Here is a 19,812-nt window from a genome sequence, read left to right as displayed (position 1 = left end):
CTCCCCCGCCGCACCTCTCACACTAACCCTACCCACGGCGGCTCAACCTCCGTCCGCCCCGCCGCCATTGGCTGGGCCCTGCACTTTCCCCGCCCACCTCGGCGACCGGGCCTTTGAGGGGCAGGGGCCACTCATTGGCCGAGCAGGGTGCCCATCACAGAGCTCCACCCCCTAGTTCTGGAGGTGTTTTTCCGCCAGGCGGAACGCGGCGTACGATCTACCCTTCTTTTAAAAAAAAAAAAAAAAATTGAAACCCTCTACGGACAATCCCTCCCATTCCTCTGATTGGCTTCAAGAGGGAAGAGCTAGGTGGGAGGAGTAAAGAGTGTTTATAGTGATCTGGAAGGTGGTTGCTGAAGGTGGATGTCGGTCAAAGGTGCTGGGCGGGGTTTATAGCGGGAGTCAGAGCAGAGCCCGGGACTGGCTTCGCTGCAGCTGTGAGCTGTGAGGCTGCTGTGGTTTTTCTCTCCTGTTCTCTCCTATCCCCACCCTAGGAGTTGGGTGTGCCCTCTCTGCCACTAGTTGCTAGGGTGCGCACACAGCCTTGGTTTAACCTTCTGGGATTTTTCCTCTGACCGACTGTAATGACCTGGCCAAGCCCCTACCAAATATTCGATCTGCTGGTCCTTAATGAACCAGATTCAATAACCAAAAGTGAAGTAGCTCAGTCGTGTCCGACTCTTTGCCACCCCGTAGACTGCAGCCTGCCAGGCTCCTCAGTCCATGGGATTCTCCAGGCAAGAATACTGGAGTGGGTTGCCATTTCCTTCTCCAGGGGATCTTCCCGACCCAGGGATCAAACCCGGGTCTCCCGCATTGCAGGGAGACGCTTTACCCTCTGAGCCATTAGGGACCTAAAATGTTCATAGTGCGATTTCTTCTTGTTATAATTCTTAAGCGTTTCTATGAATCCTAGTTTCTCCTCTTCGCTATCGATCTTTTTCCCTCTGGTAGGAATTATAGATGAGTTTCGGAGGGTTAGCATATAAAAAGAGTGGTTATGGGCAAAGGAGAGGATGAAATAAACTAAGAAGAGTGTGAGGGCAGGGGCATTTAACCTTGTAAAAGGAGCCAAGGACCCTTTTGAGAACGATGATGAAAGGTATAGATATTTTACCGAGGAGAAATAGGTCCTATCCTAAGACAAAAATTTGCTTTCAATTTTAGGTAGTCCACAGACCTCTGGTTTAGAGAAAGAAGACAAAGAATGAACTTTGGGGAGGAATCTCAACATTTGACGAAGTAAAGCGAGAAGGAGACAGGAGGGAATGGTCAGAGAAGTAGCAGCACCCTACAAGCAATGAGTCAATTGAGAAAAAGAGAGGGAAACTAACATGAAAAGAAAACAAGCAAGATGAGTCCTGGAAATAGAACGCATTCTTAATCTTACTAAGGATAGAGAGCAGGATGTGTGGACAAAATAGCTTGAAAGGTGTTACCATCTAGGGAAGGATTCTTTAAGGTCAGAAAGGAGGGCAGTGATGGGTGAGAGCTGAGCTCATCTGTAGCCATGGGGAGGCAAGAGAAAGAAGAGACTGAACAATCAGCATAGATTGGGAGACACAGAAGGCTTGAATCCAGTATCTAATTCCATTTCCATTTGCAATAAAGAAAGTGATCTAATAATACTACAAGAACACAGTGTACATTTTACAGAAAAGGGCATAGATATCACTTATTTCGCTATAGTCTTAATTTTAAAATATGAAAGATAACCATAATAATTATATTGATTCTGATTTTGTGTACATCTTAAAGTTCTCTCGTGTCCTTCCTGAGTGGCTTACTAAATCACTGTAACCTACATCTATTATGATCTCATATAGTGATATATTCTGCATCATTAACAGACTCTAAGTGTATGGATTTTTTAATGGCTAATTTATAGAAATGGTCATAACCTATTTTAATCTGTGGTGTCCTTCAGAACAACCCACATGATAATCAAGAGGGGTTTGCATCCTATTTTTTTATTATTATTCTTCAGAAATTCTCAGACTTTCTCATGTGGTTATTCTGGTTTCTTTTAATACTCTGTGCCTTCCTAAAAAGGAAGAGGGGACTTCCCTGGTGGTCCAGTGGTTAAGACTCCATGCTGCCAATGCAAGGGGCACAGGTTTGATCCGGAAGGAAAAAAAGCACACACACAAACTATTTTTAAAAAAAGAAGGAGAAGGAGTGTGTAGGACCCTAGGGAATCTTTCTCAAGTTGTGGAAAACTTCAAGAAACTAAGAAAGAGTTTCTTGTATGATAGTTCTTCTTTTTAGGGGAAGTTTTTCTCTTGGATATAAACTCTTCTTTTTTCATCCTAGCTGCAAAAGTAGCGAAGAAGAGCCCAAGTTTATAAATGGAGGAATTAAAAACAGACCTTAACCCTGTTGCTAAGTTCAAGATAAGTTCATAGGCTCCTGGAGACCCCACAGAGTAGCTACTTCTTCCCTCATGACTTTTTTTTTTAATAACCTGTCTAACTAAATTTATTGGAGAACCTTAAATATAGAATATTTTAAGTTCTTTCTATCCACTTAGCTGATAGGGAATACCAACTGAGTATTGATCACATGAAATGTTATTAATGGCACATAAAAGGTACAGTCCCTGCTCTCAAAGAATTTGCAGAAACAGATGTTCAATATACATGCAGGAAATTAACACAAATCACTTCACCTCTCTGAGTCCCAGTTTCTTATTCTGTCAAACAAATCATCACGCTTCCTTTCTGGGATGTTGAGATAAGTATGTAATGGAAATGGAAGATATGTAAAGTGCCTGACATACAGTAAACAGTCAATAAATAGCAATTAATAATGTACATCATTGTGTTTGTTAGCAAACAGTCAAAAATAATACATAATAAACATCAAAAATTGACCTTCAAGAATAACTTGGGCAATACTTAGTTGTTACCAAACATCGCTACCTCAAGGAATAACAAATCTCAAAATAAACTACTTTCAACATTATTTGTCTTCCATTAAACTCAGTGATTACCTAGAGTGGAACACCAATAACCTATGTATACTCAGAACTTTTCAATAATTACTAAGAATTCACTTAGCCCCAGTCCCCATGACCACCTTCCATGCCATATATCATGTGAGATCTTTTGGCATTCTAGAAATTACCTTTTTCTTAAGGTTCCCATTTCTCCTCCCTACCAGTATGTACCAATAAGTACAGCCTACTGACCCTCCCCCCTTCCAAACTGTGTTTCTGCCTCTTTCTAAACCCTGTTAACTCAGGTCTTGATTTATCATCTCCTTCCATGCCAGGCTTAATCTGCATATAATACACCTGTGGATATAAGTAACTTTAATTGTCCTGTCCATTTGACCCAGGTGTTGACTGCAAAATATTATAGCTGTTTTACTTAAAAGATTCAACATTTAAAATAATTTCTATATTGCCTTTAAATGTCACCAAGCTTACAGTGAAAATAGAATATAAAAAAATGGAAAATGCCACCCCAAAATTTCAAATCCTCTGTGCCATGACAGTTTTGAAATGATAGAAATTATTTTCATTGAAGCAGCTTTGCCAGTTAACCACCTAAATGGAGATTCTAGTCTATGAAGTGCAACCGTAGGCTTGAATTATCATCTCTGGTAATAAAATTCTTATCCTTGGGTTTTACAGTCTTTGCAGTAAAAAATTGTCAGAGGTATTATTGCAGGATTTAACCACTAATAGAACTTATCTGTGCCTTAGTCATAGTAATAAGATTTACCTGCAACAATAGCACTGCACTGCAGATTTTTGCATTGTGTTTTCCAGTTACCATAGCAGCTATACAATACACAACAATATTACTGCAATTTTTAACTGCTAATAAAATTACTATTTCTTTTATGCCCATAACAAACAAACTTCTTCTGACAATCCTACAGCAATATTTATATCCTTAAAAAGCTCACTGTGGCAGGCTAATACTTTTGAAATATTAACTGAGGTTTTTGTAGTAGTTGTTTTTCCAAATATTCTTTTTATTCCATGGCCTTTCTCCTCCCATACCCCACCCAAAGACACCTTCAGCATCATGTTAATGTTAGTTGCTCAGTTGTGTCCAACTGTTGTGATCCCATGGACTATAGCCTGCCAGGCTCCTCTGTCCATGGGATTCTCCAGGCAAGAATACTAGAGTGGGTAGCCATTCCTTTCTCCAGGGGGATCTTCCCAACCCAGGGATCAAACCCGAATCTCCCGCATTGCAGGCAGATTCTTTACTGAGCCGGAAGCCCCATATCCACCCTCAGATAGACTGGGTTTTGTTATTGTTTCAGAAAAGTAATATAAGAGAATGTAAAGAAAGAGGGAATTTCTCCTTGTTTTTGAGTTTCAGAACCCAAGCCCTTTAGGGGGTAACGAAATATATCCAGTTAGAGACCTGTACTGTTCAATATGTTAACCTATAGCTGTATGTGACTACTGAACATTTGAAATGTGGCTAGTTGAAATTGAGATGTGCTGTGGGTATAAAATACAAACCAATTTCAAAGACTTAGTATGTACAAATGAAGAGGATATATCTTATTTAAAAGTTTTCTATTGACTGCCTGTTGAAATGATAATATTTTAAATGTATTGGATAAAAAAAGACATTAAAAATTAATTTCATTCATTACTTTACTCTTTTAATGTGGCTACTGGAAAAATTTTAATTATACATGTGGCTTGCCTTATTTTCCTGTTGGATAGTGCTGGTATATACAATAGTATAACTTCCTTGCCTAGAGATAAGAAATGGATTTCCGACTGGAATGGGATTAAGAAGTTGGCTGGAAAGTAATGAGAGGCTACATGCTGGTGGGTCCCAGAGAGCAGGACTCACTGCTCTCTTCTCACCCTATTCTGGCAGAAGCCTTTGGCAGGATCTATCTATAGGAACTGAGAGCCAAGAGAGATAATTTCCGTTCATTTTATTTGTTAGAGCCCAGGGATGTGGCAAGACCCTAAGATAAGAAAAGGCTGGGTCGTGTGTCCAGTCCGGCCAAGACCAATTCAATAGCATTTTTTGTGCTGAATGAAATGTTCTATACATGGGGGTCCAATACAGTAGCTTCTAGCCACTAGGACTATTGAGGGAAACCACTAGGGCTCAGAAAGGTGGCTAGCCTAACTAAGGAGCTAAAGTTTTATTGAGTTTTAATTAATTTAGATTTCAACAGCTGCATGTGACTGGTAGCTACCATAATGGACAGTGAAATCTTGCATACTACCATGGAGGTTCTAGAAGCCCAACATGATGAGCCCCAGATCCCCAAAAGGGTGCAGAGACAGCAGAAGCAGCAGACCTAAAGGAACCTTGCTGATTGGCCAAGGTCAATCCAGCAGCCATCTGTGGGGCCAGCTGCCTTTGAGGAAAGATACAGAGTGGAAATCTTAGGGGAGCCAGCATGGCAGAGGAGGAGCAAAGATCAAATGTTTCATCCTCTTTCTCTGACATGCTAATCCCAGAGAAGTCTCCTCAGTTTAGATGCAACCTCTGCCAAATTGACTATGATTAAGTATCTGCCACCCCTCATGAAATCAGAGCTTGAACTAGAAATTGGCTTGAGTTATGGAAAAATGAAATTATATTTCTTGCAAACCTGAATTTTGTAAAACTTGAGGTCTGTACCTGCTATACAACTGAAAGTAATAATTCTAACAAAATGCTTGGAAACCTATGTTTATCTTCTTAAAAGGAAGCTCTTCTTTTCTCTATCATTAAAGGACCCAAGTTCTTTAGTGGACATGAAAGCTGCATCAGAAAACCATCTTTCAACTAAAAACAGAATATCCTTTTATGAAATTGTTTCTGTTCCAATTACCCATGAATGAATCCTTGCAGTTAGCCATAATGAACCTTTGCACATTGAACCTAAGATGGCACTAAACTCCAAGACCTTGATTATGTTCTAAATGCCCAGTTTTATCCAGTTCCACAATATCTAGGAAAGGCAACCTGGGCCTAGTTGGAGGAGACACAGGAGCATCCTTGGCTGCCTTGAGACTCAAATAGAGACAGAAACAAGTCTATAGATACCATCCACTGGTAATTCAGTATGCCTGGCACCTGCTGTTTATGCATGCATGCATGCTAAATTGTTTTAGTCATGTCTGACTCTTTGCAACCCCATAGATGGCAGCCCACCAGGCTCCTCTGTCTATGGAATTCTCCAGGCAAGAATCCTGGAGGGGTTGCCATGTCCTCCTCCAGGGGATCTTCCTAGCTCAGGGATCAAATCCACATCTTCTGCTACTCCTGCATTGCACGAGGACTCTTTACCACTGAGCCACCTCTGTTATACAGAGCAATATATGAATGATTAGAAGGCTCAGAAATCTTCAAAATGTGGATACTCAAAATGTTAGCAACAAAGACATCAATCAGCTAGAATGGATGACAGCCATGAACCACTGGCCCAGCTCTCTTATTGAGGACCAACTAAATATCAGTTCTTGACTCTAGAGTACCTTTGCAGGTCTGATCTTTCACATTACTCAAGATAATTTAATGTTGGTAAAATCCCAGCCCAGAAATCGTGTATATGCCAAGATAAATGCAGTTATCAGAGAGAATTTACATTTTGCCAGTAAGTCAACCATTACTGGGATTATTGCAAAAAAAGTTTGAGTTGAAATTAGGTGGGCTCGAGCCCTTTCTGAGAAACTGTTTGCTAAATTTAATAAATGTACGTCCTATAAAATCAGGGATTCTTGGCCAAGGTTTATTGGTCATTTCCCATTAAATGTTAAGAGCCTTTGATGACTTATAAAGAGTAGACTGATCTCTGCTTTTTTTTTTTTTTCCTGTGTTTTCAATAATTGGAATAAATTGCAAGTAACCGGACATAGCATGATGCCAGTGTTTTCTTCTGAATAATTCCTGGATGACTATATTTAGTATGAACAAGATAATATAATTAACATCTTCTGAAATAATGAGGCTAGACAGGAAAGGCAAAGAAAAACCAGTAGGAATTCACAGTCTTGGAGGGCACTGAATACCCACCATGTGGTGTTGAATCAAAGCATCTCCATCTCAAACAGTGCAAAACACAGCAAGCTGAAATCAGGCAGAACCTCACTTACCAGCGCACTGGACATGAGCCAAGGGAAACTAGCCCTGTTGCAGAAACTTGCCCCAAATGAGTAGAGCTGGAAAACAAACCCAACACTCAGAGGGTAGGATTAACTCAGGCATAGTTTGGGCAATCTGCTAGGCAGGGCAAAATGGAGAACAGTTCCAGGACAAGGGAAGTAACATGGAAGCCAGAGAGAGCTGCAATATCATCCCAGATCTCTCTTTTTAGAGTAAATCAACCAGTGACTGGGCTTCCAGAAAGTAGAACATAGCCTGTTAAGTAGAGACAACTTCATGAGAGCCGCTGGTTATTTCTTCATATTTTGTTGCAACTTTTGTTGCTATTTTTAAATAGTCCCAATAACGAATCATTGATATTTTTCTCCAAGGAAAGAAAGTTAACTGTTGAGCAAGAACTGTTTTTTGTGCCATAGGTTAGTCTTCTAAGGAAATCCTGATATCTTCAACATTAAAAACCGTGATGTTTTGTCCCAAAATGATAAATTTGTTCCATTTCAGATACTGAATATATAGTGCTAAGCTGCACTTGTTGAGAAGTAATTATCTGGCATTATTGGTGTACCATATCTTATTTCAAAAACTTAAGCAAGCACCTTTCCCCTGTGAGCTAGTATGTTTCAGTGGAAAAGGGGAGTACTGTACATATGCATCTTTCTTTACACAATCCATGCTAAAAAGATGTATATTTATTTGACCATATTTTAAATATTCACTCTTTCTTTGAACTTTTTCCAAATAAAAGCAGGCGGACTGTTGTTGATTGCTCATCTTCTTTCATTCTTGTAATAACACACTTCCTAGCTACTCACAAAGCTACCTTGTGCATGCTTCTTCCCCAGCTTACCTCACAACTGACAAAATAATAATTACTAAAACCCTACAGTCAGTTCTTAGTGATAAACAGAGAAACTTGTTGAGAACGTCTTCATACATGTCATGCTATAAAGTGAAACCATTACACTGCTACATGGTATTAACTGCCCTTCAACACTGTGCATGCATGCTAAGTTGCTTTAGCCGTGTCCAACTCTGTGTGACCCTATGGACTGCAGCCTGCCAGGCTCTTCAGTCCATGGGATTCTCCAGGCAAGAATACTGGAGTGGGTTGCCATGTCCTCCTCCAGGGGATCTTCCTGACCCAGGGATCGAACCTGTATCTGTTACGTCTCTTGCACTGGCAGACGAATTCTTTACCACTAGCGCCACCCGGGAAGCCCTTCAACACTGTGTGGTATGGCTATTTACAATGCCCAGGAATGATATTTGGTCAGTTTTGCCAATAGTTCATTCTGCTTTCTCTTATTAAAATCTTAATAATTTTCAGCTGATTTTGCAACAACATAACCTGTACCTAGTTTTGCTACAAACATAAAAGAATACAACTTGACTGATAGTTTTGTGATTTTGATTTCCTTTGATGATATTTTTAGCTAAAAATCCATTCATTTGTTAACAAGTAATTTATTAACTTGTTATAAGTAGTATTTATTAATTTACTAGCTAAGTTTTTAATAATTGAATGACTACTAAGCTTAAAGCATTGAGCTAAGTATTGGAGATGCAGCACAACAAAAGGGACAAAATTCCTGCCCTTATGGGGCTCACATTCCTCACCAGTTAGAAACTATTATTTAGTGTTTGCCTTAGAAAATCTCAACTGATGAGAGGGGACTGTGTGTTGTTTAACAATGACACAAAAACTAATTAAAAGAAGTGTTATAAAAGCCAATGCACTGGGGACTAATATTAACAGATTGCTCCCTCAATGAAATCCAGTTTTCAGATATTTATTGTTGTATTTATAATTTACACCTTTATTTCTTTGTAGTTGCTTGTGAAAAATCGCACATAGACTTTGTCACACTTCACACAGGTTTATAATCTGTACTTGCACTATGCAATTGTGAAGATACTGTTTACAATTTGTTTTTAATTCACTTGAATTGTAGTAATATTTACCTTACTGTTTTACTTTTTTTATGCTTCACTGAACCACTTTAGAGATATTGATCCATGTTTTAAAAATTATGAATATAAGACAACACTATTGTAACTGTAAAAATGCAAAATTAACACATACCAAAACTGAAATTACATTGTCTGAGAGAGATTATCTGAAATCTGTTAAATGTTAGCCAAAACAATTTGATCAATGCATTCCTTGGTGTTCCCATGAAACTTTTAAGAATGAAATGTTATTAAGAATGATAGTATTTTAAGAAACACACCCATCCTATTTAATATCCCTTTTGACTCCTTTATAAAATAATAAAAGCTTATTTTCACTGCTCTTTATTCAGAAATATTTTAACTACCTTCCTAGATGTTCTGAGGGGTAAAATAAAGTTGGCATTTATCTTGTAAGCGTTCTATGACCTTTTTAAATGTAAAAATAGATATATAAGAGAATACTCAGTACACAAATATATGTTAGAATGTAAAGATTATGAGTGATACCATTTTCTTAAATTCTCCTTTAGTGTTTTTAGATTGATTTTTACAATAAAAATAAGGATTAAAATTGCGTAACGGTAGTCTTAGATTGAAAGTATTGTATAAATCATTATGTACTCTTTAAAATGTTCTCTTACTATATAAAAGCTGCCACCTATACTTTCTGCTTATAAATCATATCTAATTGATAAAAATAAAAATGGTCCCCAGAAAAAATCCATTCCTAGTACATCTAATGTGTCTTAATTCTGAATCTATTTTGCCTATCTACACACTTCAGTCTGGGAGTGAGTGAATACTCTTCTTTCACAAAATGTTCTATTCCTACTGATATCTTTTGTATTTTATGTCATAAAAAGGATAGTTTTTACTGGTACTTTTTACAGGTTTGAATTGTGTTATTCAGATTTAGAACCATGAATGTCATGGTCACGCTGGGGATTTTCCCCATGACCCTCTAATTTGGGGCTGACATTTGACTCCCTTTTGTCATCATATTCTCTACAGAGGATTCTATTCTCTGCTTCAGTGTCAAGTCAGGTGGGTCAAATAAGCAAATATTTACTAAGTGCCTAATATGAGTAAGTAGAGAAGGAAATGGCAACCCACTCTAGTACTCTTGCCTGGAGAATCTCATGGATGGAGAAACCTCGTAATCTACAGTCCATGGGGTCGCAGAGTCGGACATGACTGAGTGACTTCGCTTTCGCTAATATGGGCAAGAAAGTGTTGCTGTTTTTTAAAAAAAAAAAAAAAACAAACACTATAGGACTTCCCTGGTGGTCCAGTGGCTGGGATTGTATCTGCCAACACAGAGGACACAGGTTCAATTCCTGGTCCAGGAAGATCCCACATGCTGTGGAGTAATAAGCCCATGGACCACAACTACTAAAGCCCATGCTCCCTAAAGCCTGTGCTCCACAGAAGAGAAGCCACTTCAATGAGAAGCCCGTGCATCACAACCCCCTCTCACTGCAACTAGAGAAGGCCCGTGTGCAATGAAGACCCAGCACAGCCAAAATTAAATAAATAAATTTTTTTAAAAACTACACACATTTCTAAAATGTATGAAAATTTTACATAACTGTGTAAGTCACAGTTGGAGAGCTCGAGAAATTTAAACTTATTTCAGAGGGAAAAATTGTACAAAAAATAAAAATGTAAACTATAACTAATTGATAGCTTACAAAATATTCAAGTAACAGCTTAAGACGAAATTAAAAGAGATACAAGAAATCCATCATTCTCTTGTAGTCTGGAGAGAATCAAGCCAGTTATGATGAAGTGCACTGAGCATAGGATGGGGCTGAACTTGAGAGAACTGTTGCAGCTCCATCACTTATTAATCGGGTCATTCTATGAGCTCACATAACCTCTGGACGGAGCAGGAAAAGTGGATAGAGATAGAGACACAGATACATCTCCAAGTCAAACTGTGCAGACACAATTCTGGGGAAATTGGTAGAAGTAGAGTGACTAGGAAAGAGAAGCAATTTCCTCTTGAGTTGGTAGCTGTAACGCTAAGTATTCTGCCTCCAGTGACCTCCACTAAAGCAAGCCCACCTGAAAAAAGGAGGAAGCCAAGAAATGAAGCAGAGAAGAGAGTTGCTTCATTTGCCTCATCTGTAAAATGATAAATGGGAAACTTTTACTTTGGGAAATGTAAATGGAAAGCTAATACTTTGTCACCAAGAGGTAAGGGTTAGAAGAGATAAATGCTTAAGACCCTTTCCAGCTCTAATTCTGTGATCTCAGAAATGCCTGCCTTTAACAAATGGATCTCTCGTTGCAGGTGGATTCTTTACCGTCTGAGCCACCAGGAAAGCCCAACAAATGGGTACATGTGTGCAAAATCAAAAAGAGGCACTTAGAATTTCTCATAACAATAATCTAGGTTTTACAGTCTTAAGAAAGTTGGGGCTATTTTTTTCCCAGATGAGGCTATTTTTTTAATTATTTTTATCTAACTTTAATTTTCTGATTGACCAAAAGTTGAAAGTTTATAGTCACAATTCCCACAGTGAACATGAAGGCATAAAGGTGTCTTTTAAGAACATGAAAGATACTGTTCCTAAATGTATCTGTTCCTAATTCAATTGTTTATACCCATTTCTAAAGGAAAGAGTAATCATAAGTCAATTTTTATCATCTTTAAACTATTTATGATAAATTATAAATAAAAGAAGCATTGTTAGAACATGTTACTCTTTCTAGAGTATATTGCTTATAACTTACTTCAATAGCAATCCAGCCCCAAAAGCTCAATCTCTTCAGTATGAATTGCTAAGGTTTTTTGAACCCGCTTTGGACAGAGATACCTGTGGGTCATGATTACTTGAATATACTGTGAAGATTAAGAGAATGAAAACAACTTTATACAAAAATTAACACAAAACGGACCATCAACCTAAATGTTAACAGCTAAAAGTATGAAACTTATAACAGAAAATTAGACTAATACTGTGACCTTGGATTTGGCAATGGTTTATTATTATTATATTTTATGGCCACACCACACAGCATGTGGGATCTTAGTTCTGACCAGGAGTTGAACTTGCACCCCTTAGAGTGGAAGCACAGAATTTTATTGGATCACCAGGGAAGTTCTGGTAATGGTGTGATCATAAAAGCATGAACAACAAAGAAAAATAGATGGTGCTTTAGCAAAATTAAAAGCTTTTGTACTTCAAAGATGTCATCAATAAAGTGTATATCAGCCAACAGATGGGAGAAAATATTTGCAAATCACACATCTGATAAGGGGCTTCTATCCTGAATATATAAAGAACTAATACAACTTAACGATAGACAAATAACTCAATTTTTAAATTGGCAAAGGATTAAAATAGACATTTCTCCAAAAATGATATATAAATGACTAATAATCATTTGAAAAATGTTCAACATCATTTACCATCAAGGATACAGAAATCAAAACCATACTGACTTAACCACTAAATGGCTTAAAATCAAAGACAGACAATAACAAATTAAAGTCCATTGCTGGTGGAATAACTTTGGAACACAGTTTGGCAGTTACTCCAAGTGTCAAACATAGAGTTGCTTTATGACTCAGCATAAAGACAACTTCCAGATGTACAAGCTGGGATTTGAAAAGGCAGAGGAACTGGAGATCGCCAACATTCATTGGATAATAGAGAAAGCAACAGAGTTCCAGAAAAACATCTGCTTCTAATTCATTGACTACACTAAAGCCTTTGACTGTGTAGATCACAACAAACTGTGGAAAATTCTCAGAGATGGGAATACCAGACCACCTTACATGTCTCCTGAGAAACCTGTATGTGGGTCAAGAAGCAACAGTTAGAACCGGACATGGAACAATGGACTGGTTCAAAATTGGAGAGGAGTACATCAAGGCCATATGTTGTTACCCTGTTTATTTAGCTTCTATGCAGAGTACATCATGCAAAATGCCAAGCTGGGTGCATCACAAGCTGGAATCAAGATTGCCAGAAGTATCAACAAGCTCAGATACGCAGATAATAATGGCAGAAGTCAAAGAGGAACTAAAGAGCCTCTTAATGAAGGTGAAAGAGGAGAGTGAAAAACCTGTCTTAAAACTCAACATTCAAAAAACTAAGATCATGGCATCTGGTCCCATCACTTCATGGGAAATAGATGGGGAAAAAGTGAAAACAGTGACAGATTTTATTTTCTTGGGCTCCAAAATCACTGCAGATGGTGACTGAAACCATGAAATTCAGACACTTGCTCCTTGCAAGGAAAGCTATGACAAACCTAGACAGTGTATCAAAAAGCAGAAATATCACTTTGCCAACAAAGGTCTGTATAGTCAAAGCTATAGTTCTTCCAGTAGTCATGTATGAATGTGAGAATTGAACCATTAAGAAGGCTTAGCATTGAAGAATTGGTGCTTGCAAATCGTGGTGCTGGAGAAGACTCTTGAGAGTCCCTTGGACAGCAAGGAGATCAAACCAGTTAATCTTAAGGGAAATCAACCCTAAATATTAACTGGAAGAACAGATGCTGAAGCTGAAGCTCCAAAAGTTTGGCCACCTGATGCGAAGAGAGACTCATTGGAAAAGACCCTGATGCTGGGAAAGATTGAAGACACAAGGAGAAGGGATAGGCAGAGGAAGAGATGGTTAGATAGCATCTCTGACTGAATGGATATGAGTTTGAGCAAACACCAGGAGATAGTGAAGGACAGGGGAGCCTGGCATGCTGCAGTCTATGGGCTCGCAAAGAGTTGGACATGACTTAGCGACTGAACAACAACAAATGCACGTGGTCGTCACTCTTCATCACTAAGTTGTGTTTTATATTCTTTTCTCATATAGTCATTACAGAGTATTGAGTAGAGTTTCCTTTTCTCTACAGCAGGTCCTTATTAGTTATTGATTTTATATATAGTAGTGTGTATTGGTCCGGAGAAGGCAATGGCACCCTACTCCAGTACTCTTGCCTGGAAAATCCCATGGATGGAGGAGACTGGTAGGCTGCAGTCCTTGGGGTCACTAAGAGTCGGACATGACTGAGTGACTTCACTTTCACTTTTCACTTTCATGCATTGGAGAAGGACATGGCAACCCACTCCAGTGTTCTTACCTGGAGAATCCCAGGGACGGGGGAGCCTGGTGGGCTGCCGTCTATGGGGTCGCACAGAGTCGGACACGACTGAAGCAACTTAGCAGCAGCAGCAGATTGGGGTCAACCCCAATCTCCCAATTTATCCCTACCCCCCCTTTCCCCCTGGTAACCATACATCTATTTCTGTTCTATAAATAAGTTCATTTGTATCATTAAATTTTTTTTTTCAATATCAACAGAGATTTTTGTTTCAGGAAGATGAGTATATAAGAACAGATTCTGAACTAGCCTACTTTTGTTTTTTCACTTCTATCACACTTGACTTTTTCTCTATTGAGGTTATATTGATATTTCTTATTTCCACAGCTCATGATAAGGCCTTGAAACTCCTGTGTTTTAATCAGTAAGATGAGTTTATTGCATTTAAGCCTCCTTTTTTGATAAAAAAGGACTACAATCTTGAAAGTTCTTTTTAAATAATTAAATATTTGTTCTGGCTTAGTGACTATTTAAAAATAACAGATTTTAAGTGATTCATACACACAATTCCGGGACTCTTGAGTATGAATGGATGAAATGGAATGCACACAATTTTACACAGTGTTGTGTGAAAACAGTCTTCCTAATAATCGTAATAGTGTCCTTCTATGAATTAAAGCCAGGGTAGTCATTCTGAAACTAGATTCCATCCTGTATCACTCCTCCACCCAAAAGTGGGATTAATGCACAGTTTCCAGGTTGTTAAGACGATAAAAACCATCCAATTTTAATTTCCGTTTCAAAAGTGTTTTCTTATGATGAAAGGAGGAAAGGTGAAGTGATGAAAAAAGAAAATAAATTGTCTGACACATGGAAAGTACTCAACAGATGCTAATTTCTTTCCTTTTATTCCCCTCTGAGGGGAGAATATAGTAACTTGGTTGATTAAATTGACAAAGTGTAAGGAAGGAGATAGTGTTGACCAGATATGCTATCTGAAATATCCAACCTATACATCCATAATAAATTACTCCCTTCAGTAGTTATCTCTCAAGCAAAACATCAGCACTTGAAAGAGGTAACTCATTTTTTAAAAATCTGCTACTAGATATGTCACTTCATTACTTTTTTGAGGGTAACATTCCAATGAGAAAGAATGCTGAGGAATCTTTTCCAGAATCTACCTTTCTATGAATAGCCCCATCTGCCAGTCTGTGTACTTACTTGAGCTAGAGGAACCTGGCGGGCTACAGACCACGGAGTCGCAAGAGTCAGACACGACTTAGCAATTAAACCACCACTGCCACAAAGTGCGGATAGTTCAGCAGGGACTACTCTGAGGCTGAATCACTCTTGCTATCTTTCCTTGAATCTCCTCAACCCCAAATTTTATAAAGATATGCTCACTCTTGTCTCCTTCATCATTCCATTGCTGGTCTCTGTCAAATTCTGGAGCCCTTGAGGAGTATCTTTAAAGGAGTATCTTTTTTCTTTGTATTGGAATGCTCACAAACAGTTTCAGAGAACATAGCTGGCCTCTTGTATTTAGGTTGGCACATCAATCCATTAAAAAAACAAGCAGAAAAGTTCAATGAGAAATTACTATGCCATGTTATATTTTATCAGATGTAGGTAAGAATACCAGAAAATTAGGCAAACACTAAGTGCTTACTTACTGCTACTGCTACTGCCAAGTCACTTCAGTTGTGTCCAACTCTGTGTGACCCCATAGATGGCAGCCCACCAGGCTTCCCCATCCCTGGGATTCTCCAGGCAAGAACACTGGAGTGGGTTGCCATTTCCTTCTCTAATGCATGAAAGTGAAAAGTGAAAGTGAAGTCGCTCAGTCGTGTCTGACTCTTCGCAACCCCATGGACTGCAGCCTACCAGGCTCCTCCATCCATGGGATTTTCCAGGCAAGAGTACTGGAGTGGGGTGCCATTGCCTTCTCTGAAGTGCTTACTTAGAACTCCTAAATAGTCTATACTTCTACACAGAGGGGAACCCCATACATCACAACTCACCCATACATCATCTGAGAACCTCAGAAACTCTGCTCATACCACCGGAATTACCTAAGTCTATTTTGCACTACTGGAAGACTGCACATTGGTCAACAGAGAGATGGGTCCAAGGCAAAACAGTTCCTGAACTTTATTAATTCTGATTTCTGAGCCAAGAAGATTTTCCCCCTCCCTCCATCAATAGGAGGATTGTCTTAGGATTTGAAGAAAGGCAGTATTTAAATAAAATAGTTTACTTACATTTTGAAAAGTGAAGAAGGAGTAATCACAGAAAGACAGTGTTTAGAACTAGAAAAAATCCTAGAGAAAATTTAATTCAAACCCCTTTCTTAAGAATAAAGAAAAAGAGACTAAGAAATGGCTTGTGCCTGCTTAGGTCAAAACAGTTAGAAGTGAAGAAGTCATAGTGAGTAACAGGAAGAGTATTATCTTTGTGGTTGACAATGTGGATTTGAATCCAGCTCTTCTAGGAACTATTTAAATGGTTTCCTTGTATAAAAAGCAGGAATACCAGGAATACCTGTTTTCTAGAGTTATTGTGAAGAGTAAATTATATAACTTACATTAAGTGCCTAGAATGGTTGCCGGCCCTCAGTAAGTGCTTGGCAAATATTAACGTCAGACAAACGAGAATCTTTTGACTCCAACTCTTGTATACTGCACTGCACTATTAAGGCAGCTAGCCAAAAGGAGTCAAACATTTGCTTAAAATATGGGATTCCAAATAAAAGCAAATGTGTGCAACCTCACTCAAAGAATGTTTTTAAAATATCTACTAATTATTAATGCCAGCAATAACACCCAGTCCTTTTCAGAGGAAATTAAACGTTCCACTTTTCTCAGTGATTTTAGCTGTTTTCAGATACACACAGTTCAGTACAAAGAGATGACACAAGGGACTTTTTATCTGCAATGCAGAGAGCAAGATGGAGACAATTTACATCCGAACTTGCCGTTAGCCCATATGGCATGTATTCATCACTTAGTGAGTTCAGTGCCCTATCTTTAGAGCTTCAGTGATCAGGGTAGAAACTGCCCACTTATTTATGCTTGGTTTATTTATGTTTGTCTGGACTGAAAATATAGGGAGAGGAAGAGGTGAAGGAAATCACCACTCTCTGCAAGAATCCGCTCTGGAGTCAGGAATCCAGGGTTAATACAGACTGTCCAGGAATAGTAGCCTCTGTCCTAAAGAGTAGGCAAAATGCAGATGACCTGAGGTGCATTATTTATGGGTTGCAATCTGTATGTTATTCCTGTCTGTCCCACAAAGGACTTAGCTGTGGTTAAATGTAGAGCTGTCTTCCTTTTGTTCAGTACAAAGCCTCACTCACACCGGGCAAGTGGGAATTTGCAGTTAACATGTGATCACTTGGTTTGTATCAGCAACAGGACAAGTTGCTCTCAAAGGTTGAATCAGGAACTAACCAACCCTCTTCCCATGCCCCTCCTTCAGGGAGTGGTAATGGAGAGAGAAGTACTGTATTCTTCTTTCCCTATTGAAAAGTAAATTAATAAAAGGTTCCCACTGAAAGTCAAAGAATCAGTCTCTTATACACAAAAGGAATTTTGATGTTCCTCCAATTTTTTGCTTCAAAAGATATATATATAAATCTTTCAAGATAGAAGAATATGGTCTTCTACCCTTCAATTATCATAATGGTCTTGGTGATAGGAAAGAGGGTATTCTGAAATATACACCGATATCCTCCCCATTATAGTATTAAGCATATATTTAGCTCTAGAACTTGAACCCTGGAGCAAAATATAACTTCTGGAATATTGAGAATTATGGATTCTTATGAGTTGAATTGTGTCGCCACCCCTTCAAATCCATATGTTAAAATCCTAACCCCCAGTACCTCAGGATGTGACCTTATTTGGAATTAGGGTTATTGCAAAGGTTGTTTAGATGAAGTCATTAGAGTGGACCCTAATCTAATATGACTGGTGTCCTTACAAAAAGGGAAAATTTCTCTCTCCTCTCATCTCTCTCCCTATCACTTTCCCTCTTCCCCTCCTTTCCCATGCCCTCATTCCTTCTTTCCTTCCTTCATTTTCTGCTGGACTTCATGGAAAAGAGAGACTGGAAGACAGAAACAGGATTTTTCTTTTTAGCCATTGACGGACTATAATGTTTTCTGTATTATTTAAAAAAATACAAATCCTTGTTAAAAAGGCATATCCATATATATTTGTGATGCTGCTGCTGCTGCTAAGTCGCTTCAGTCGTGTCCGACTCTGTGCGACCCCATGGACTGCAGCCCTCCAGGCTCCCCCGTCCCTGGGATTCTCCAGGCAAGAACACTGGAGTGGGTTGCCATTTCCTTCTCCAATGCATGAAAATGAAAAGTGAAAGTGAAGTCGCTCAGTCATGTCTGACCCTTAGCGACCCCATGGACTGCAGCCTACCAGGCTCCGCCATGGGATTTTCCAGGCAAGAGTACTGGAGTGGGGTGTGATAAAGTTTGGTAATAGTGGGCAAAAGGGGCTGCCCAAGGGAAACTACTTCCTTCTCCATGTGCTCAAAATCAAATCAATGGTCTGGACTTCCCTGGGGTCCAGTGGTTAAGAATCCACTTGTCAATGCAGGGGACAAGGGTTGGACCCATGGTCCAGGAAGATTCCACATGCTTTGGGGCAACTAAGCCTGTGTGCTACAACTACAGAGCCCACACCCCACGACTACTGAAGCCTATGCTCCTGGAGCCTGTGCTCTGCAACAAGAGAGCAATTGCAATGAGAAACCAGGCAATGCATCTAGAGAAAAGACCCCACTCGCCACAACTGGAGAAAGCCTACTTGCAGCAACGAAGATCTAGCACAGCCAAAACTGATAAATAAATAAAAAATTTAAAAACTCATTGAAATGGACATGTGCATACTACTATATTTAAAGCGGATAACCAACAAGGACCTACTATATAGCACATGGAACTCTGCTCAGTGTTATGTGGCAGCCTGGATGGGAGGAGATGGATACATGCATATGTATGGTTGAGTCCATTTGCTGTTCATTTGAAACTATCACAAGATTGTCAATCAGCTATACCCCAATACAAAATAAAAATTTAAAAAACCCCAAAAACCTCAGTGGCTCATTTCAGGCTCTTAAAGAGAACTCCAGTCTTTCACTTGTTTCTCCCACTGTGGCTTTTTCACTCTTTGACTAAAGAACCTATTTTTCAACTTGCTATTAATAATAGCTAATAACTTTAACTTGCTAATAATTTTCAACTTGCTAATAACTTTATTTGTCTAAACCTATCCACATCTAAACTTATCCACCCACCTCAAAAAAGCAGCAGAAGCAACTTTCTACTACCACATTTTCTTGCTCACCAAAGAGTAATTCCGCTTGTCCATCCCCTACCTCCACGCAGAAAGAAGTTTAACCCAGGTTTTGACTAATGTCCCCTCTCTTTTCTATCCATTGCCACAAAATGAGTCTCTAGGACTATCCTTGGCAATTGCTTTCATCTGAGGGCAGTGATTGAACTCTGACAGGGATACAGCATCAAGGCCACTGACACTTCATCTGAATAGCTAGGCACACCCACACACTCTCCCAGAGTTTCTGTCTGTTCCCTAAGATGACACTAGCAGATAGCATTTTCCAATGTGTGTGCACTTGTGCAAGGTAAGGCCACTCTGAGATCTTCCTGTGAGGTCTTGTGCTTAGTGTGCCTGAC

The 19,812-nt window shown here is 39.1% G+C and overlaps 1 protein-coding gene across 13 annotated transcripts in view; it reads right to left on the bottom strand.

The window, feature by feature from the left end:
• Window positions 1–19,812, bottom strand: part of EHBP1 (EH domain binding protein 1) — a 570,368-nt gene that overhangs the window by 357,593 nt on the left and 192,963 nt on the right. The window contains exon 1 of one of the 13 annotated variants that reach the window (XM_010863292.1): window positions 1–136. The exons of 11 other annotated variants lie outside the window; for them this stretch is intronic. The gene's annotated coding sequence lies outside the window, so the exon portion shown is untranslated. Of the gene's footprint in view, window positions 137–19,812 lie in introns of those variants that run through there. One more of the 13 variants, XM_010863293.1, reaches the window with a different exon arrangement.

This window comes from Bison bison, unplaced genomic scaffold (assembly GCF_000754665.1).
Source record: "Bison bison bison isolate TAMUID 2011002044 unplaced genomic scaffold, Bison_UMD1.0 scf7180017864489, whole genome shotgun sequence".
NCBI lineage: Eukaryota > Metazoa > Chordata > Mammalia > Artiodactyla > Bovidae > Bison > Bison bison.
This window is presented reverse-complemented; position numbering and strand designations above follow the sequence as displayed.